General features: G+C 40.8%; 1 long non-coding RNA gene across 1 annotated transcript in view; it reads right to left on the bottom strand.

Moving 5' to 3' along the window:
- The window catches only part of LOC131480100 (uncharacterized), a 163085-nt gene that overhangs the window by 86480 nt on the left and 53799 nt on the right, over positions 1–22806 (bottom strand). The window contains exon 2 of the long non-coding RNA XR_009245253.1: positions 5417–5483. This is a non-coding gene — a long non-coding RNA (uncharacterized LOC131480100). The remainder of the gene's footprint in view (positions 1–5416; positions 5484–22806) is intronic.

The following is a 22806-nucleotide window of genomic DNA, read 5'->3' as shown; positions in this document are numbered from 1 at the left end:
GTTGATGTTATGTTGTGGCTTTTAATTGATCGGGATGATATTCTGCCAGCTCTACCTTCAGACCAGAGATGGTCTCCCCAAGAAACCATTGAATCTATCGGGACAATAAGATGCTGGACTCTATGCTTGGTATATGTTTGCAAAGAAAGAGTCTTGCTTGAATTTGAACTGTAATGCTGCAACAAGGTGGAGGAATCCACCATGGGGGGAGGGCATGGGAAGGGGTTGGGGGAATCCCAGAGCCTATGAAACTGTGTCACATAATGCAACGTAATTAATAAAAAAAAAAAAGATTTATTTGTTTCTTATTGGAAAGTTGGATTTACAGAGAAAAAGAGAAACAGAGGGGAAGGTCTTCCATCTGCTGGTTCACTCCCCAAATGGCTACAACATCCAGAGCTGAATTAATCAGAAGACAGGAGCTTCTACCCGTGTCTCCCATGTGGGTGCAGAGTCCCAAGGCTTTGGGCCATCCTCCACTGCTTTCCCAGGTCACAAGCAGGAAGATAGGAAGTGGAGTAGCCGGGACACGAGCCAGCACCCCTATGGGATCCTGCAGCATGCAAGGCGAGGATTTTAGCCACTAGGTTACTGTGCTGGGCCCAACACCCTTGGTTTTAAGGAGTCTCAATTTTGTAAGTATAAAACCAAGGTCTTGAATGCAGACATGTGATATGACTTGTGGATTGATCAATGATGTAGCTGGCAAAAGCAGCTGTGATGCCTGATGAAGATCGGTGAGTCTTTGTTTCCCCTTTCCTTCTCCTCCCTGCTTTGCATTTTTTCATTAATTATGTGAATGACTTGTTAGTCTACTCTTCATCAGAGGAAGCAGAACAGGATGGTGGAATTTGGAGGACAGAGGTGAAAGCAGGGATGCATTCTGATTTACCGCTCAATGATGACCTCTTTATTTACAAATCTCTCTTCTAAGCCTGATAAATATGCAAAAGTCCAGTATACAGCAGTTAGAAGTCAGTATTTTCAAAATTACTAATGAGCTAAACTCAAACTGACCCTAGAATTCCTTATATAATATGTCTATGGATAACTAAAGTTTTCAACATCGAATGTCTCTGGATGACAAAAAGAGAACAAAAAGAGAGGGGGAGGAAGGAGAGGTGAAGGCAGAGGGAGGGGAGAAGAGGGAAAAGAAGAATTTGGAGTTCTTTGGGGAATCCTAAGCGGATCAGACGCAGAGGCAGAGGTGAGGCAGGGGGAAGAAGAATGAGAGGAGAAAAGAAAACATGCCGGGAGTGGATTATGGGAGAACACCATGGGCAACCGGCCAATTAAAATTCCCCAGGGCTGGGAGACTGGAGAGCAATTTTAGAAGGGAGATGACTAATGTTCTGCTTAAAGTTGTTTTTGTTGGTGCTTTAGTGGGGATATTAAAGTCATAATTATTACATGAACAAATGTTTTAATTTCTAAGGGATTTATTTATTTTGTTTTCTAAATAAAGGGAGTGTTTCAGACTTATTCTAATCATTTTAAAATATGTATTTGTTTAGATGAAAGACAGTACCAGAGAGAGAGATGGGGGAAGGGCAAGGACAAAGAGGAGCAGAGAGTTAAGAGTGATAGAGAAAGAGAGATCTTCCACCCACCAGTTCACTCCAAATGGTTGCACTGACTGGAGTTTAGCCAGGCTGAATTCAGATCAGGGACTCCACCCAAGTCCCCCACTTGGAGAACTCTGCTGTTTTCCCCGGTGAATTAACAAGGAACTAGACTGAAAATTCAGCAGTGAGGATTTGAACCAGCGCCTATTACCTTTGCTGCCGGCGTCACAGAAAGCAGTTTATTTATTTATTTTCATTGGAAAGTCAGATTTACAAAGAGAAGGAAAGACAGAGAGGAAAATTTTCCATATGCTGGTTCATGCCCCAAGTAGTCACAACGGCCGGGACTGAGCCGATCAGAAGCCAGGAGCCTGTAGCCTCTTCCAGGTCTCTCACATGAGTGCAGGGACCCAAGGCTTTGGGCCATCCTCAACTGCTTTCCCAGGCCACAAGCAGGGAGCTGGATGGGAAGCAGGGCTGTCAGGACATGAATCAGCACCCATATAGGATTCCGGGGCATTCAAGGCAAGATTTAGCCACTGAGCCATCGTGCCAGACAGACAGAAAGCAGTGTAACTCACTGTGCTACAGCAGTGGCCCCAGGATTATTCTAATGTGAAATAATGTACATTGCAACTCATATAAATCCTACAAAAGTCAACTGAAACTGAAATATTTTTGTGATACATGGTTTGAATTTCCATAAGGCATGGAGTAGCATTTGTAATTAATTTTCCCTACTTCTTAGATGCCTAGATGCCCTCAACTGACATTTGTATTACATGGGCAGGGCAATCAGTAATGATGTATACCAGTTATACCTAGTAAGTGGTGTTTTTTTAAAGATTTGTTTATTTATTTATCTGATTTTTATTAAAGTCAGATATACAGAGAGGAGGAGAGACAGAGTAAGATCTTCCATCCACTGATTCACTCTCCAAGCGGCTGCAATGGCCAGAGCTCAGCCAATCTGAAGCTAGGAGTCCAGAGCCTCTTCCAGGTCTCCCATGCAGGTACAGGGTCCCAAGGCTTTGGGCCATCCTCAACTGCTTTCCCAAGACACAAGCAGGGAGCTGGATGGGAAGCAGGGCTGCCAGGATTAGAACTGGCACCCATATGAGATCCCTGGGCACACGCAAGGCAAGGATTTTAGCTGCTAGGCTATTGTGCTGGGCTGGGATTTATTTATTTTTATTGGGAAGGCAGATACAGAGAGAAAGATTCTCCATTCGCTGCTTCACTCCCCAAATGCTCATGTTGGCCAAAGCTTATCCGATATGAAGTAGGAGCCAGGAGCCTATTCCTGGTCTCCCACAGGGGCCCAACAACTTGAGCCATCCTCTACTGCTTTCCCAGGCCACAAGCAGGGAGCTGGATGGGAAGTGGAGTAGCTAGACACAAACTGGTGCCCCTAATTGATCCCAGTGCTTGCAGGGCAAAGATTAGCCAACTGAGCATCACACTGGGCACTAGCAGCACAGTTACAAGTGCTGCTTGTTGTGTGGTGTGTCAAAGAATAGCAGCAGTTCAGTGCAGATACCAACATGGCCTCTTTGCTTTTCCCTTCCCTCCTTCCTAACTTCTCTACACTGAAATAGTCTTTCTCAACCCATTCAAATACTTTAGATTCTACAACACTATTTGTTCCAATTCCCTGCTTGTTTGTCTTCATGGTGTGCAAAGATGGAGACTTGGACCAGACTTTCCTCCTATCCCATCTAGCAGGGCATTTAATACATTATGTAGATTAATTAAAGCACCTGAATGGAACTGAGTCATCATGGCCTTTGTTGTTTGTGAATGAGGAGGTGACTGGCTGCTGAACCACCTGGTTTGAATTATAATGACTGGGCTATTCACCTTCCCTGTTTTTGCATATTCCCACACTCACTGGTATCTATGTGGGTCAACCAGTACTTTCCACTACGCCTGACTGTATCCTTCACTGCCTAAGTTTACTGTACACAGTTAACATAAAGCAGATACAGTAAGGAAGGTAAAAACTCAAGTGACAATTTGAATCTTTAAGAAATAGAACATTCTCTTGAGGATGATGTAAACAAGGAAGGAAAGAAGATAAATGGGGAAACCTAAGTTGTTCCCTTGACTCAGCCTTCTTGTGAAAGAGTTCCCATGTTCTAGAATGCTATTGTCAGGTCATGTGGCAACAACTCCTTTACCTTTCTTCATCCCTGGTCTCCAGTTTTGCCTCTGTTCCTATAGTTGACCCTGCCATAAAATCCACCCTCCTTAAAGGAATCAAGACTGGATATGAGCTATACTACTGCAACAACATGGAGGAATTCAGTATGGGAGGAGGGCTTTTTGGAGGGGCTGGGGGAATCCCAGAGCCTGTGAAAATGTGTCATAAAATGAAAAAAAAAAAAAAAAAAACCCACCCTCCTGCCCCAAGAAATTTTAAATGCTTTCAAAGACTATGAACTTTCCAGACTAGACTGTAAGCTCCAGAGGGCAGAATATCATATTCTTTGTTTATTGAATATTAGAGTGCTTGGCATGGGATCTCCATAGATACTATGGAAGGACAATACAAAGGAAGCAAATAAGGGAAGGAAGGGGGAAGGGAGGGAGGGAGATGGTAGCTTGTTCTATCTGTGCCTCTTCTCTGAATTTCTAGTTATTCCTAAGAGTAGAATTGATGTCTTCTCATGATTTCACCTGTGTGCGTGTGTGTCAACGCCTTGATTACAGAGAATTCTGCTTCAATTCCAGTCCCCTTCGGTATATAATATGTTCTTAGTAAATGCTTGTTGATGAAAGAATAATTCGTTTAGAGAACTCAACTGTAGGCTGTGTGCAGGCCCAGTGTTGTCAGCACTTGAAATTGCTACTCTATGTTAGTGATAATCAGCATGATTGTTCCTCTCGGTAATCTCAAATAACAAAGTTGAGTTCCTGGAGCTCTGGGAAGAGAAATTGAGCCAATTTCACTCCACATTCTCCTCGGTTGAAACCACTCATAAGCAAGTTTTTCTACCTGAATTACACCACCTCCGGAAACTTCAGGTTCTGTATTATTATTTTCATGTTTGCTATTTTTTTCAAATACGATCAAACATGAAAAGAGGTATCATTGATTTTAGTGGCAGACCTTGCCTTATCAGTAGGATTCTTTAAGCTGCAGCTAATGATTAAAGACCGTCTGGTTGTTCTCACAGCTCTAATGACCTGGAGATGAGTTAACCTCTGCAAGTCTAGTTCCTTATCTGTGAAACAGACTGTTGAGGGTCAGCAAACATCTGCACACCGACTTTTCTAATACCATAATATTTTCTGCACTTTGAGACCCCCAGACACAGAGTCCTGGACATCCTACCCCTCTACCTGCCCATGTGACTAAAATAATTTTCTATACTCTGTTCTTTCTCCTTTTTAAAAGGTTCACTCACTGTTCACGAGTTTCTCATATTTGCTTCTGGTCACTTTGTGCTTAGGCTCTCCTCATTTCTAAGATTTGCAAATCACCTAGGTCTTGGGGTGACTTTCTCACCCTTTCTCAGCTTTTACGTGTTCTAGTTCTCCATGTTATTTATTATCCTCCCATGTTTCAGTGTTCAAATTTGGTCACTGACTTTGTGACTGTGACCTCGGCCACTCTCAATAAGGCTTGTGGACTACCCCACAGTCTTTTGGGTCATTTTTCTACCACATGCTTTCCTGGGCCCTAGATTCCTGTTTTCCATTAATTGTCCCATACAGGCACACCCTGTATGTCTTGTGTCAGCTCCTAAGGCCAGAGGAGTCACTTAGAATGGATGATATTTTCAGTAAAAGCTTCTGGGGTTTTCCAAATCCTGTGTTCAAATGCAGATAGGGAAAGTATAACTTACCTCAAGATAAGAACAATCATGTTAATTCAGGAGCTCAGCGGACAGATAGAACACAGTGGAAGCAAAGCTGAAAAGCAGAGAAGAGAGTATGGATTATCTGAATGATGAGACAGAAGAAAAGGGAAAACTTACTGTTCCTTGAGAGTACTATTTTATTTAATTTTTATCCAGAAAACTCACCAAATATTATTTTGGATGAAATATTGGGTTGCAACATTATAGAAACAGTGGAGTAGCCAACTCCAAACTGGTAAGGATTGTGGATATTTAAGCTCAACTACATGAAGCAGGGAGAAATCCCATAGCCTTTCTATTCCTTGCTGCTCCTTTCCTCTGCTTACTATCTATTACCACGCAAGCATGGGAGCTGTGGGGCTTAATTAACAACTTCTTACAGGTAATCAAATTGTCTAAAAATATCAAGGAAACTGTCACTTGTTTCAGCACGATGCAATAAAGGATACTGTAGAATTATAATACATTTGCTTCTTCACATTCCAGAGAGAGCCAGCATAGATTTGGGGCAGCTACTCCTTTATTCACAATCAGTATAAACAGGGTGATAAAGTTGGCCAGGTAAATGAAGCTGATTCCTTTTGTTTGTTTTCAGTGGTCTATTTCTTCTATTTTTGTTAAATAGAGCTCTGTTCATTGGGAAACTGCCTGGATTGTCAGTAGATCGTGGGATACTGTGCTTGTGGCTACGTGAGGGGCTTATATGTGGTCACTTAAGTGAAGGAAGCAGGCGCAGAAACGGCTGCTGTGACACATAGTTGGTCATCAAGACAGATGTAGTGTTGGGATATAACACACTCCATGCCAGTAATCCCTAAGTAGATTTTGTTTCATCAAGCGGTAAAAGTTAAAAGGACGCCATAGGATGAGGTAGAGGAACGATCAGGGAAGACAGTTGGACTGTGTCACGACGGTGGCTAGCAAAACAGGGACTTCTGAATGTTCCAGGATTCCGAGTCTCAGCCTTGTTCAGAAGAGTAACACATTCAGCATCAACTGTCCTATGGTAAGAGCACATACCAAGCAATTTCATATGGTTTGATTTAAGTCCCACGGCAAGCCTGCAATGTGAATATTATACGTCTACCTTATTTGAGACTCAGATCAGGTCATTTGTTTCAAGATTCATGGATGAGGCCTGGTCGAGGCAGGATTTGGAAATATGTTTGTATGACTAAATCAGATATGCTTGATTACTGTGCAGTACTGCTTCTTGTAGAATCCAAAATTGGGGCAATTGATATACTCCAAAAGGATTGTGCTCCTGGGAAAGACAGTATACTTTCCTTTAACTTCTCGTTGTGGTTCATTCTCCTTTCTGATGACACATCACACCTTCTTTGTGCTTCCATTAAATTTGAGCAGCAGGACAGAGGGAGACAAATAGATGTGAGCACTCCCATCTGCCTGTTCACTTTGTAAATGCTCACAGCCAACAATACTTGAGATATGCAAACGGCATCCAGGTGTTCCACATGGGTTTGGAACACAAACATTTGACCGTCACCATTGTGGAGTCAGGAGCCAGCTTTGGGAATGGGATCTAAGGACTCCAGAGTAGGGCATGGAACCTAGCACGATCGTAAATGTTTGTACCTGCACTTATGTTTTGATCTATGGCTAATACTAAATTTGTACTCTTTCAGAGAGATACATTTTCTTCTTTATCACTAATTAACAGATCATTAAATTAATGATCAAAAAACTATTTTATCTTCTTTTCCCAAAGTGTGTGGAGATGTGTTTACCATGACCTGGGAGACATTTATTTGTTTGTTTGTTTGTTTGTTTTTATATCACAAAATCACCATGGGACTTGTTTTTTAATGGGAGGAGGAGATATACAATAAGCAATAAACTACATATTAGAAGGTGGCGAGTGCTTTGAATCCATGTTTGGTCCACCCAAAAGAAGACCCAGAGACAAGGACTTTCATAGTATCACCTTGCTAGATGTTCTCAGAAAGTTTAAGTGAGGGAGGAGGAAGTAGAGAACGAAGAAATGTCAACTAACTGGTGGTTTACAGAGTTTTCTGTACTGAGCAGGGAGCTAGCCCCTGCTGGAGAACTCACTGAGCATCTTAGCATTACTCTCCTGAGAGCTGGGAAACCTGAGTTATTTATCTATTAACTGCCGCATGAGTTGAGAGATACCCTTGTGGGCATTAAGCCCTCCACTCCTCAGGGCTGTTTCCAGCATGGTCAACAAGTTTTAGTGATGGAGAAATCTCTCAGGAACACAGTCAGAAATGGGAGATTCCCAGCAGAGGCTGTCTGCCCACTACAGCTGAGGTTGAGATCCAAAGATGGGCTCAGGGGTTACAGGCAGGATGTCATCAGCATCCACTTGGTAGAGTAAAGGAGCCTGGGAGTCAGAGAAGAAGCAGATTTTCTGTAGTTTTAAATGCAGTGGTCAGGTTGGACTTAATAGCAAGACCAGGTTTTAATAAAAGACCAATATTTGTACAAAGGCTAGAGGCCTGTAAATATCTGGAGCAAAGCTTTGCAAGAGTGAGGAATAGTGCCAAGATCTAAGCTAGAAATGTGCCTAGAGCATTTGAGATTGGAGTGACTGAAGACTGTAATCAGGGAAACAAGTGAGACCTTGTTGACCCACTACTCTGGTATGAGAACGGTTTGGGTAAGATCCCCCAAAGTGTTCATGTATTGAAATTTGGTCACCATTGTGATACATTATGGAGAAAACTTGTCCCAACTATGTTGTTTGAAGATGGGCTTTTTTGAGGTACTGAAGATTAGATACATTTATCATGGGGAACTGAACACTGGTGGCTTTATAAGAAACAGAGGAGCAGAGATACACCGATACACATCCATGTAGCTTGTAATGATGTGATATACAGTGCCACTTCAGGACTCTGCCCGCCATGAAGGCTATTCCAGACATGGGCCCTAGAACCTTCCAAACTTTGGGCTAAATAAATCTTTTGCTTATTCATTTGTTTCAATAAATTACCCAGTAATGTGAAATGGAATAATACTTAGGGATCCAGAGCAGAAGAGGCAATGGAAGATGTTAGAAAGACATCGGTTTTTACTCTAAATGAAGTGGGGAGGCATTGGAAGACTCTTATCCTGATGCTGCAATGATCTGGAAAAGTCCATTGATGCTGTTTTTAGAGCTGATTTGCTTCGTTACATGGTCAGGAACATCACTAAAGTAAAACAGAAATGAGAGGCAACAGTGCTGTCTCCAAACTGGTCCATGGGATAACAGCAGACACAGCCTTTATTTCTCAGCAGTGTGTCAAGTTGCAGTTACTAGAACTGGAGTCTTCAGGTGTCCTTCTTTCCAAGGCTTTTCCTGTTGTCATTCACAAATGTAGGGTATTGAATATTGGCTTGTGGGTGAAATTCTTGGAATGTAAGGCAAAGAATAAAATTTAAAAATCACTTTGTGCTTTATCATCTGTATTATTTGATTTTATGGTTCTAGAATTACAAAACTTCTTTTTCTTATAGTACATTAGCAGGAAAGCTCTACTTTTGTATTCTCAATTATGGATGAGAAACCAAATTTCAAAGATCATATTTGATTAGCAGGCTGCATCACAAATTCTCTTGATCCAAGTTAGAATCTGTATTTACCAAATAACAGGAAATATTTTTTAAAGTATCAGTTTGGGGACAGAAATAGTAATATGGGCACTATTCAATATATTTACAATATGCTATCATTATTAGATATTTTTAAAAATTTCTAGCTAAGTGCATGGCCATTCTTAAAGCATAGGTAAATTATTGTTTCTCTTTGTATAAATAAAACAGGGTTACTTGTTACCACACCAAAAAAAAAAAAAAAAAAACTGGAAAGTCTAATCACCTTTTGTGGTCATTCTTATTTTTTATTAAGATTTATTTATCTTTAAAAAAGATTTATTTTATTTTTATTACAAAGTCAGATATACAGAGAAGACGATCTTCCGTCCAATGATTCACTCCCAAGTGACCGCAATGGCCGGTGCTACACTGATCCAAAGCCAGGAGCCAGGAACTCTTCTGGGTCTCCCATGCAAGTGCAGGGTCCCAAGGCTTTGGGCCGTCCTGGACTGCTTTCCCAGGCCACAAGCAGGAAGCTTGTTGGGAAGTGGGGCCACCAGGCTTACAACCAGTGCCCATATCAAATCCTGGTGCATTCAAGGCAAGGACTTTAGCTGTTAGGCCACCGCACTGGGCTCAAGATTTATTCATTTTTACTGGAAAGTTGGGTCAACAGAGAGAAGGAGAGACAGAGAAAAAGATCTTCTGTTTGCTGGTTCACTCCCCAAGTGGTCGCAAAGACCAGAACTAAGCAGATCAGAATCCAGGAGGCAAGTACCAGGAGCTACTTCTGGGTTTCCCACGCAGGTGCAGTGTCCCGACGCTTTGGGCTGTCCTCCTTTGCTTCCCCAGGCCAGCAGGGAGCTAGATGGAAAGTGGAGCAGCCAGGATATGAACCTGTGCCCATACGGTGCATACAAGGCAAGGATTTAGCCACTACACTATTGCGCTGGACCCTTGGTGGTCATTCTTAACATTAAAGTAGAATGGATACTGAACATATGTCTTAGCCAAATAGAAAATAGTTTAACATTGTGTTTCAAAAAAGATTCTTATGTTAGACTTCCTCTATGGTCTCCATAGTCCCAGCTCCTGGCTCACTACTTTCCACCTCCTGTGATACCTTGCTGCGGTTGCACTGTTGTCTGTAGAGCCTTACTCCTACTTTCTGTTTGAGAAGTTCCCCAAATTAGGGAGACACCAGCTGTCCTAAATAGCTGGGTTGCTGGTGGTGCTGATCTTGCTGAAACCCACTGGCCATTAGGTCTGAGGGCCACACGGACATATTTTTGAGTTACATAATGCTAAAGTTGGTATTATTTTCGATGTGGGACCAGTGCAATGAACTGAGCTCAGAGAGTTTGCTCCCAGCTCAAGTGCATGCACAGCTCACTGTTGTCTCTACAGTCTCAAAGCCATTGACACACTGCAGAATGGTGCTTGATATGCCACTCGTGGAGTTTTTGATCTACTGGCCATTAGGTCTTGGGGCTACCTGGACCTATCTTGGGTGGAACCTGTAAGATGCCATGTTGTTGCAGTTCACTGAGCTTAGTGAAATGAGTTCACTCCCAGCTTAGTGCATGCATAGTCCTCTCTGATAGCCTTTGCCTCCCTACACAAAATGGTGCCTGATTCGGTTCTAGTAGGGGTCTGAGTTCTGAAATCCACCCTATGCCTGCACTACCTGTTTGGGATCTGCTGCTCTGTCTCTACTCATGGTCAAATCAAACAAACCAGCAGGACAGGCAGTTCTTTGTCTGGGTTTACCTCCTGAGCTTCCAGTGAACTTTGCTTCCCACCTGGTGGCTGGTGGAGTTCCAGCTGTCATAGAAGTTCAGATTGCCACTCACTGAATGCCACTGTGGCATCTGGTCACTCCAACACCACACCATTGTCTTCATTGCTTTCCCATGTCCGCCATTCTCCAGGTGCTCATTTGCCAGCAGTCTGTCCTCTCTTCTTTCTTGGAATGTGTCCTCTCTGCTTTGCCCTAGCCAATGTTTCTCCATATGTTTAAACATGTCCTTACCATATTCTGCTATCTTGATTATCCAAAAAAAATTCATTTATTAACTTTATGATACAGTTTGAAAGGCTCTAGGAGTTTCTCTCTTCCCCTTCTTTGAATTTATCACAGATGGCTAATATTCTTGAGTCTTCAAGGTAAATTTTTCAGTTCTTAGTCTCAGTCCCAGATGTTAATCTCCCTCTTCTGAAAGTAGCGTGTAAGATTTAGACCATGTCATTTGACTTTTACTCACTGGCATTCTGGAACCATTGAACATTAAGCCATTTTATTTAACTGAGCTCTGCAGATTAGTAATAATCCATATCTGTGATAACTTGGAACCCATTTCCTTTTGCTTCATAAGATCACATAAGTAGGAAATACTTGTGCTTCAATGCTTCACATTCTGTAGGGAATATTTCCAATGACCTGTGTCTTAGATTTATCTGAAATCACTTAATAAGATGTAAATTATTGGGGCCCCCCCCAAAATATACTGACTATTGTACCCTGGACATAGCACCTGGGAATGTAAATCTGTAAAAACAACAACAACAACAAAAAAAAACCTCTCCAGGTAATTTTGACACAGACTGAAATTTGGAAATCAACAACCTAATAAAAAGGAATTGGGACTTTGGATGAATTTGACACAGTTTAGCTGACTCAGTAACTACTCCACTTCTTCGCTAAGGGTTAGGGTTGTATGTATTTGCTTTTATAAATCTATTTTCTCTCTTCTAAACATGTTTAATATTTGTAATCAGCTAACAATTTTCCACTTCATACTTCTTTTCAAATGACCCTGAAACTGTTAAGTAGCCATTTCAATGAAATTAAGTGGTTCATATTGGCATGGTTGGTTGATGTGTTCTGGATAATTAGAGAATAACCAAGAAATATATGATATATGTAAATTGCACACCTCCTAACATCCACCTGGTGCCATGAAATTGTAGTTGGGATTATGGAATGAGATCAAAATTGGAATATAACTATCAAAAAAGGATAGATGTAACACCATTCAGAATAGGTTGGGTGACAAAGAAAAAAATATTTTTCATGACATGATACAAGTACATTTCCCACACCTGTGCACATCACTAAGGTTTCATGAGACTGTGTAGGGGAATTGTCCCTGACATGCAGGTTCAGAAATCCAGTCTATTTTGATCTTTGTTTCTTCATTCGTTTTTATATGAGAATTCCTTGAATACCTATGTCAAAGAGGGAGATGATGAGACAGAGTCCTTTACATCGCTAAATAGATGCCTCTTCCTACATTCCTAGTTGTAGAGATTCCTAATACTTTCTCATTTTTGTCTTTTACTCCTTCAGAGATTGTACACACTGTTTTCCTACATAACATCCACTTCCCTGCTTTGGCCTGGGAAACCTGCAGAGGATGGCTAATGTGTTTGGGTCCCTAAATTCATGTGGAAGATCCAGAAGAAGCTTCTGACTCCTGGTTTTGGATTGGCTTGGCTCCAGCCATTGGAACTATTTGGAGAGTGAACCAGTGTATGGAGAATCTCTTTCTCGCTTTCTGTCTCTCCTTTTCTCTGAAACTCTGCCTTTCAAGCAAATATAAAACCAATCTTAAAAATTATAAAGATAACAAAATTCATAACTTAAAATATTAATAGATGACGTATCGATAATAGAAGAGCCAAATAAGTAAGTCCTATGTCCTTCAGATCCTGAAAAAGGACAAAAAATTAGGTTGAGATAAATGTGAACTAAAAACAAGAGTATCGATTAAAAAACTATCAATGAAGAGTTAGAGCAGTACTTCCTGACTCATAGTTTGGTATCAGTTTTTCTTCCAATCCTAAGAGAGATGGGAAGCTTATTTTTTGGTGAAACTACAATAGATTTGAGTCATCAAAGAGAAGGGGAAAAGACTAAAACTGAAAATACAATTCATATTGAGTGATGAGATTCCCACCATTCTTTATTCCACCTAACCCTCAAAATGCCAGAAACCAGCTTTAAAGTATTAGGCAAGGGAATGCTTGATTTTTCTCTGGAGAAGGTAGAAGCTCTCAGAATCAAGACCCATGGACCTGACATTTAGGATCTACTGAAGAAAAAGCATAGAAGCAGCATTGTGGTATAGCTGGTTAAGCATCTGCTTGGAATGGTTGCATCCCATAGCAGAGTGCTGGTTTAAAATAAAGCTACTCTGTTTCCAACTTAGCTCCCTGTTAATGTGCCTGGGAAGCAATGGATAATGGCTCAAATTCTTGAGCCCCTACTACCCATGTTGGTGACCCAGATGGTGTCTAAGCACCCTGCCTGTTCCTGACTTGACCCTGGCCGTAATGACCACATAAAGAGAGTAGGAAGTGAGCCAAAAGATTAAAATTTTTATCTCTCTCTCTCTTTCAAACAGTCTTTGCAAAAAAAAAAAAAAAAATCTTACTTGCTTTCCAATCACTCCACGATAAAGGCTATGGTTTAAAAGTCATGCCAATGCAGAGAACTTTCCACTTCAATGTGGTTCATAATAAATATTAACCACAAGCGTGATAAGACATTACAATGAAGTAAATGGAAAAGAGGTAAAATCTTTTGTAAACACATTGTTTTATAACAGTTAGGCATCTAAACAGAGAGTTGGAATGAGGCTTAACCCCTACATTATTTCATTCACAAGAACAGCATGAGGTGGACCAGGAACCTAAATCCAAAAGTAAAACAATAAAATGCTTCTGAAAATATTTGTGTTATTCTGGGGTAGATACAGATTTCTTAGAACACATAAAGCAATATTTTAAAAATTCATGAATTTTTAGGTGAATATCTTTGGTATGTATATTACTCATTTCTTTTTTCAAACTGCATCCAGATATGTTACTCTGTTGAGGTATCACAGGGACTTTGGTATAAGCCTTAGATACTGTACTGGTCAGCAGTCTAACATTGCTCTGGGATGCTAGTAAATATTACAGGAGAGCATGACTTGGGATGGGGACAGACCAGACCAGGCAGGGCTACAACGCCTGTGGGCCTCATGAGAGCTAGATCAGAAAAAAGCCAGGCTGGGCTGACTGTTCCGGCTGGTGTAAGCATAAATTAGAGTGGGTGAGGGTTGGCTGGGCTTTGCTGCAGCATCAGCTAGCAGAGGCTGGCACTGGGTGCTAATTCTGTCAAGTCAAACTCCAGAACCACCTGGAGAGTGCATAATCTGAGAGTGGGAGTAGCCTAGTAGGGAAATAGTGGGTACCTCCCTCTTGGGTTTCCATTTCCACTGGAAAGCATGAAAACCAGGAGTGGGGCAGGGGTGGCTAGATAGATCGGCACCTATCAGTATGTGAGTGGGCTGAATAGTAGGACTGGTTGGGTTAAACTAGGCTTCAATGCCCATTGACATGTATGAGAGCTAAATTGAATGTGGTAGAGACTAAACAAGTCTGCTGCACATACTGGCAAGCATGGGAACCAGGATAGGGGGCAGACCTGGTGGGGGTTATAGGGAGTCACCCCAACTAGGCTGCAACTCCCACTTGTTTAAGTGAGTGCCGAGTATGAAGTGGGCAGGATCGTGCTGGACTGTAACACCCATTGGTTCACATGGAAGACAGGGATGGAAACAGAACTGACCCAGCAGTTGCAACCACCAGCATAAGCTGATTGGAGCGATGGACTGCACCAGACCCGGTACTGGCAGGCAGACAAAAGAATCAGGTCTGGGATCACCTCAGACAAAGTTTCTTTGGGGATCCCTCCAACTTAACTGCTGATCTCAAAACCCCAACCATGAAGAGACTATGTCAGCCAGTGGATTCTGAAGAGATTTCATCGTGCTTGAAATGGCGAGATTGGCAGCAATTTTGAACTCTTGAACTATCAAAACTGCTTGAGCAGGACCCTCGGAGCGTGCCTCACATCGGGGACCTGGGCTGGGTGGGCTGGGTTGGGCTTCTCCCTTTGTCTCTCCCCTTACCTCAGATACAGAAAAAAAAATGGTATTAGTGTAGAAACAATGGTCTTCCCACTTTCCTGTAGCCCTTGACCCTTTGTACCCTAATCATATATACATATATGACTTTGAAATTTGATGTGTGTGAATTAGCACATTTCAGTTTTGAGTAACAACATTTCATCTACTCAACAGCCACAAGCAGATATTAGTTATCCAGAGGAAACTGCGAGGTTAAAAAAAGAGAACACACCCCAGGATGTGCAGTAGTGAACAATATTTAGAGATCAAGCATAGTAGGAGAATGCAGACAAGGCATTTCCACTTGGGGCAGTCACAAGCAAAAAGAGGGAAACATTTCATGAGAAAACAGTGGCCAACATTCATGATGCAAAATAGTCAGATAAGCATCGATCAATAACCCATCAAGAGTGATCTCAGTAGGAACTGTCTTGCTAGTGTGGTAAGGGTGGATGCCCTTTTGCAATAGATGGTGGAGAGAATATCAGGGAAAGAATAACAGCAATGACTATGGTCAACTAGATCAAGAAGCTTACTACCCAGAAAACACAGGAAAAAGATGAGAATCTGAAGGAATGGGTACTGATTTTTTGTTGTTGTTATTTGTATTAAGATAGACATACCTGAACATACTGTGTGTTGAATGGGAACTTAATATAATATTTTTGAGAAATGAGCCAGAAGAGAAAGATCTGGTAAACAACAAAAAAATTAGGAGAGGACACTTGAAATTTTAGATTTTGGAGATTACAACATCATGATTACAGTACTGAGTAAATGAGGTGGGATGAAGGGATAGGACACTGGATAGGAAGCAGTTGAGGAAAATGTAGCCAGAGTGATGAATGGAACATCTACAGAGATACAAGGACAATGAAACATCCAAGAAGATGATGAGCAAAAGACCGTCCGATGCTAAAATCATCACTGTAGAAAGAAGTACTCAAAGTCTGCTGCTTGACAGCAACAGGCAGGAGGACTGTTGATGAAAGAATTTGGGTGTTTCAAAAACAGGAGGAAAATGATCTTGAATTAAAAATTAGGAATGAAGTGAGAGAGAGAAAAAAACAACAGTGTCTGCTAATATCAGTCCAGAGTTAAAAGAGCAAGAAGTGGAAACAATGTTGCTCACATTGTCCAACTTCAGAGAATACCATTCACAAAGGAGATAATGTGAATGATGACTTCCTGATGTGTGTGACACATTCATAATAGAAAGGGAAAATTTAGAGAACTGAAAAAAATGTAGGAGTATATTCTGACGATTCAGCATAAATTCTAACAGGTCAGGTTACAGAACCAGACCCACGGAAGACATGGCAGGGCAAGGCAACCCTGGGTGTTATGGGTAGTCTGGGATGGTCAAGCTTCCTCAACATCTTAAATACTCCAAGCATAAATTAGACTCCTAAATGATTTGTGCCATTAAATCTAATTTTTTCAGGCCTCATTTTGGATAGCGATTGTAAGCAGCTCTGCCCCAGAAGTCTGCAGTCTGCAGCAGCCACAATCAATTTGAGTGCAGGTGTTCTGGAGTCAGACAATTTCCCCAGCACAGGCAAGGTCAGGCAAGTTTGTGTGATTTCTGACCTTTGCTGCTCTTCGGCCTGCCTCTAAGAGCATGGAAGGGAACATTAAGTTATTTGGATAGATGACCAGCTGCCTGTATGGCGGATGGTTTTCTCCATGGTTAGTTTCCTGAATATTTCTCCTATTATCATTCCCTGAGCCTACATTTCTGAGAGGTCATTGTGTTTAAACCAACGTGTGGAAAGTTCTCCCATTATTTCCAGAGATACAATGGATTTAGTTTGCTTAGAGATTTTTGAATTACCCAATAATAGTAAATGACATTTAATTCCTTTGGAAACCATTGAAAATGAGGTAGGAGCTACTGAATTGCCAAGACAGACCTGAGAACCCAAATTCCTTCATAATCTAGATTCCAGTTCACTATGTCCCTGCCTTTTGAAACACTCATTCTTTACATTGATAATCCCAAAGTTATTTGTAGAAGTGTGTAAAGAATAGATATCTAGGCACACTCATACATTTCTGAAGGTAAAGATTATGCCTTGCCCTCCTGCCCACTATTCCCAACATCTAGGATATTTGCAAATAACATAGAAGATGAATAAATGCCTACCCCTTCCCATCCTACAACATTCACTATCTGGTACCTTCTCATATTCTCCCTGGTCTCAGGGTTTCCGGCTTGCCTCTTAGCTGCCATCCATAAATCTTCATTCAAGGGCACCCTGAATTCTGAGCTGCTCTTCATTGTCTTCTTTTGAAAATAAAGTTTATATGAATCTAACCAAAAAGAATTTGCTGGTGATGTCATTCTGGCTACAGCCAATGAAATAAACAGTTTCCTAGGCTGAAACTCAGCATTTAGCTGTAAACTTGGGCAGGAAATTCAACCTCTCTGAGCCTCAGCTTTGCTACTTGAAAAATAGTGATAATAATGTTATCTTTTTCTTTCTGTTGTTGAGAGGACCAAATGAAATATTGTATCATCACAAAGATGCCTAAAAAACTTAATGTAAAGCTGAATTAAATTACAAGCCTCTTGTGCAAAAACATCTTGAAAGCCATATGTAATTTTAACATTTTTAATAACCTCTCATATTCACAGTTTTCAAAATTTGTGCACAAAAAGGTTCTACAACAATTTTACCCTTTAATTGCACTTTCAATAACTTTTTGAAGTATTCTGTTATGTAAGAAGCTTAATCCTATGTCAGCAGGTTGGTCGTGCTTTGCCTCAGCATCAGCTGGCAAGTGCTGGGACTAGGGATCACTCCAACTGGGCCACAGCTCCCAATGTTGTATGTGAGGGCCAACTGTGTCATGGGCAGGGTTGGGTTGGATCCCAGCATCCATCGGTTTGTGTAAGAGACAAGGCTGGAGACAGATCTAACCTAGCAATTGCAACTGCCAGTGTGTGTATGTAGGCTGATGTGGATGATGGAATGAGCCAGACCCTGTACAGGCAGGCACACATGGGAGTCAGTTCTGCGATCACCCTAGACAAGATTTTTTAAGGGCCCCCAAACTAAACCTCTGGACCCAGAATTCCAATCTTGGGGAGAATGACAGGACCTAGGATCTAACAGTGTCATGCATGTCAGAACTGGCCTCCTTAGTTGCTGAAGATGGTGCAGTGGACAGCATACCCAAATGCACATGGAGGATTTAGTAATCCATTGGAGCCTGCAGAGGACATCAGGTACCATAGCAGAGGAAGGAGGACAAAACAAATTGGTTAACTACCCCAGTGAAGCTTGACAGCAAATTTCTGGGTGAATGGAGACCCTAAGTTGGAGTATGTTAGTCAATAGACTTTGGAAGGATTTCCTCATCCTTGGATCTGCAAGATCGACCGCATGTCAAAGCTATTGACATTTTAACGCTATTAACATATTAACACTTGAGTAGAACCCTCAGAGCATGCTCCACATCAAGGCACTGAGATGACGTCAGGTGGACAGTCCCCATCCCTGGGTACTGAAGCGATTGGGAGATTGAGTGTGGCTCTCCCCTTGTCTCTTTCCTTTCCCCCAGATACAGGAAGAAGAAAAATAAAATGTGGAAATAATGGTCTCAGCCACTTTCTCCTAATCCTCGACCTCTCCCCCCAGTCAACTGTGTAAACATTATCAAAAATAAAATAAAAAAAATCCTGTGCCATCGGTAAGGAAAATTCGCAGTGATGACCATTAATATCACTGCCATGACATTCTAGCAGTGAATTCCATCTTTAGTCAAAGCTACCAGTTTCTTGGGAAGGGCCTAATAGCTCAAGACTGGGCTCTCTCAACTTCAGTTTCAGGATGCTTTCAGCTGCTGTTGGAAAATGTAAGAAAGCAAAAAGTGGTTCATATCCTCTTTAGAAACACATGCTGATACAAGCTGCAATCTCAGAGAAGCTTGCACAGGGTATTAGTTACAAACTCCAAGTGACAAAAAGAGCAATCTAATGACTAAATTTTCTCTTAACTAAAAGCTCCAAGCTCAAGGAGACAGTTTTGTCATCCTTTAGTGGCATACTACTTGCGTATCATACCAGAGTGAGGAGCAAGCATTTTCCAAATCAGCGTTCTGAAAGAGATGCCTTGCTTCTAAAAAAGTAGAAGTCTTGTCTTTTTATAAAAGACAAGAGAAATAAGGTAAGCCGTAGTCAAAACTTCGATTCCAGGCAGTAGAAGTATCTTGCCCTTAACCTGCTCCATTTTTCCCTCAACGTGTCTTTATTTTGCCTTTATCAAATGTACAGTCATTCAGGTACCATTAAGCTTCCATTAGATGTCAAGGATGTCAGGTAGAGATCAAAATGAATTCGTCAAAGGTTCTTCCTGGGGCTTTCTGACTGTGCTGGGAGATGGGAGTCGGTCATCTGTGAAGTTCACAGAAGTGATCTTAAAGGAGTTTAGGAATGGCAGAGAAGCAAAAGCAGAACCTGTTCTGAGCGCCTTTCCTGTGGAAAGCACTGTGCTAGGCACCATCTCATTGATCCTCGTGACCAACTTGTGAGGAAGCAAAGCAATGCCCATTTACAAACATGTAGGGAAACAGATGGAAAAATAGTAACAAGGAAGGACACTGTGACAAGCCTCAATACATGTTGCCTCAATACTGTAGCTTGACTTCAAATTTACAGTAACAACAACGAAAATCAACTTTCTCTTCTTTGCCATGTATTATTCTAAGCTTTATGTACACCCACTCATCTATTCAAGCTGTTAGGTATTCTCAGCCCCTCTCCGACACGCTCTCTGTGCCCTCCTGAGGAAGGCTGCTGAGTCTGAAGTCTCAGAATCTAAGTTATTAATCACTTTCTACATTGCCTCCATTTCCCCCCGATTTCCTATTTCATAATTTCCATTTCATAATTTTTTTAAAAAAAGATTGTTTATCCCTCACTGGAGATGTCAAATTCATTTTTAAAAGACACAAAAATATAATACTAAGAAGAAAGCTACAAAAATTTATGGAAAATACAATTAAAAGAGACAAAACAGAAACTTTAAAAAAAGATATTTATAATCATCTGCATTATGACATTCCAATGCTTTTTTTGGAGGCTAATGGTGTATAAGTATTTTACTAAAAGACAGATACGTAAAAATGTATATCCATACAATAAACTATATGATGTTTCCTTATATGTGTACATTATGGGTAAACATTTCCTTATATTTAAAATATCTAAAAATTCTATCTTCTAGTATTTTCATTAAAAATACCCAGTCAATTAACATTCTCTATATTTACTGTGCAAAAGAATCTCAGAGCTTCCTACTACTTACTAGAATATACTTACCAAGTAAAAATCTAATAGTTATTAATCAAATTTTCCCAATCCCTCCTTCCCCTCTTCCTGCCGCTGGCAACTATGATTATATTTTTAGCTCTTATAAGAGTAGCTGTTTTTTTATTGAAAGTCTACAGATAAGTGAGATAGATCACTTGTGTTTCTGAGCTTGGCTTATTTCACTTTACATGACTTCCACATTGGTATATCCTGTTGCAGATAGCAAGATTTTATCCTTTTCTCTGACTAATATACGACTAAATATATGTATCATGGTATCTTTATCCAGTCATCCATTTCCTGACTTGGTTGAGTAGTCATTTAATAAACAGAGGACTGCAGTTGTCTCTTTAGCATAGACTTTATATTCCTTGGTAGAAACCTAGAAGTGGCTGAATCAGGTGGCAGTCATATTTTTAGTCTTTTGAGCAAGCCTCATACTGTTTTTGGTTTTTTTTTTTTGCAATGGCTTTTCTAGTTTACATTACTGTCAAGAGTACAAAAAGTTTCCTTTTTCTCTACATCCTCACCAACTAATGGTATCTCCTGCTTTTTGATAATGGCCTTATAGCAGTGAGGAGACATTTCAAAATGGTTTTGATTTTCATTTCCTTGATGATCAGTGATGTTGAGCATTTTTCCACATACATGTATGCCCCTTGTCTGTCTTTGAGAAATGTCTGCTTGGATCTATTGTCCTTGAATCCCAATAGCACAAATATTTGCTCTTCTTATTCTACCCCACAGGCCTTCCTCATTTCTTTTTCTCCTCCTCCAATTATGTATTTGCAAATAGCATGTCTTCTAGCTTATTTATGCTTTCTTCTGTTTGATTTATTCTATGATTCATTCGATCATATTTTAAATTTTACTTAGTATACCTTTCAGTTGAAGCATTTGTACTTGATCTAATACTATTTCTCTTATCAATCTGTTAAAATATTAAGTCATTCTGTTTTCTTGAATTCCATTGAGTTTCCTCAAAACAACTACTTTGAAATTTTTCTCTGAGCATTGGGAAATTTCAGTTCCTACACGGCTGGCTTCTTGTACCTTATTGTGCAGTTTAGGTGTTGTCATAATTCCCTGGAAGTCCCTGATGCTTACAAGGATATGGTGTTGTACGCACACCTAGGGATTAGTTTTAGAAATTTGGCTTCCTTTTTGACTGTCATTCTATAAATTGTGAGAAATATGTTCTCCTGCTGATGTAGGATCACTGCCCATGGTTACACCTATCCATTCACAATGAGACTGGCCTAGGTATAAGACTGCTCAACCAGGATCACAGAGCCCCACCCCACCACAGCCTGTCTGCCAACAATTGTTTGAGGATAATACTGGACATACTGGGTGGGAAAGAGACTGGCAGTGCCACACAACCAACTAGGATGCAGGTCTGTAATTGACATTGGGGCAATCTTCATCTTCTTTCCAGACTGCCCACAGACAATGACTGGCCTAGGGATGGAAACCATTAGGATATGCCTAGCATTACACTTTACTAGCCCAACACTGATTTCTAAAATACAGTTCTTTGGTCTCTTGTTGTCTGCTCAAAGTTAGAGCAGGGTGATAAGAGTAGGTTTCTGATGGCCCAGATTGAGCCCCGGCTGGTCACACCAGAAGCACAACCTCTGTCACTCACAAGGCACCCAGGGTTGCCTCTGGGCCCACCCAAGGCTTGACACAAAAGGAAATGTATTCAACCCATTGGAGTAGAGGTGTCTGCTTGAAGTCAGGCAGGTGTAGAGTCTCAGTCTGTGAGCATTGGCTAGGTGGTTGTGGCCTTTGGGTTTTGTCAGGTGCTGGGTTCTAAGGCACAGTGCTAGCTAGCTCTCTGTCAACATCTGTATGACTGGAATTTCAGTTGTGTTGGTGATTGGTGAAAGGATGTCATAGGTCTCCTTGCTGTGCAAATAGCTTTCCTTGTACCTTTTGACACTTTTCTTAGTAGAATGTAGATATGGTAAATAAAGCTTTGGTGGTGATTTTGGACATTCAGGGACCTTGAGGATAAATGTCTTGTACTACAGCTAGAGAAAAACAAAATAATAAGAGTTGTCACATAAGCCCTGAATACCTAACTTCAGATTTCTTTCACATGACTGTGAAAGAAGGATTTATCACTTTGACAGCAGTTCTTTTTGGTCTCTGTGTCTATAAGCCAAACACAACTCTAGCTGATAGAAGGTTCAGCAGTTTCTCAAATTGAATGAAAAATACTAATTTTCAGAAAAGGGTTTCAATCTTGAATTTTCATCTTCTTTGTTAAATAGTGAAACAAAAAGATTATGCATCAGGAAAAACAGAATATTTTCTCTCATTACAAAAAAGTAATTAAAAAACTTAGGGTCATAATCTTCAGAAGAATATCTACAAGGAGATTTCTAGTTATAAATGCCAATTCATTTTAGGTAAGTGTTTCCCTTTCATAAATTCTTTCTTCCTCTTGGGTTTATCAGTGAAATCTGTCAAATTCATATGGTATCTTCAGAAACCCCATTTGCTTCCAGTCTCTATGCACTTACAATATCAGA

The sequence above is a fragment of the Ochotona princeps genome, chromosome 4 (genome assembly GCF_030435755.1).
Source record: "Ochotona princeps isolate mOchPri1 chromosome 4, mOchPri1.hap1, whole genome shotgun sequence".
NCBI lineage: Eukaryota > Metazoa > Chordata > Mammalia > Lagomorpha > Ochotonidae > Ochotona > Ochotona princeps.
The sequence above is the reverse complement of the archived record's forward strand: the minus strand, read 5'-3'. Positions and strand labels throughout refer to the sequence as shown.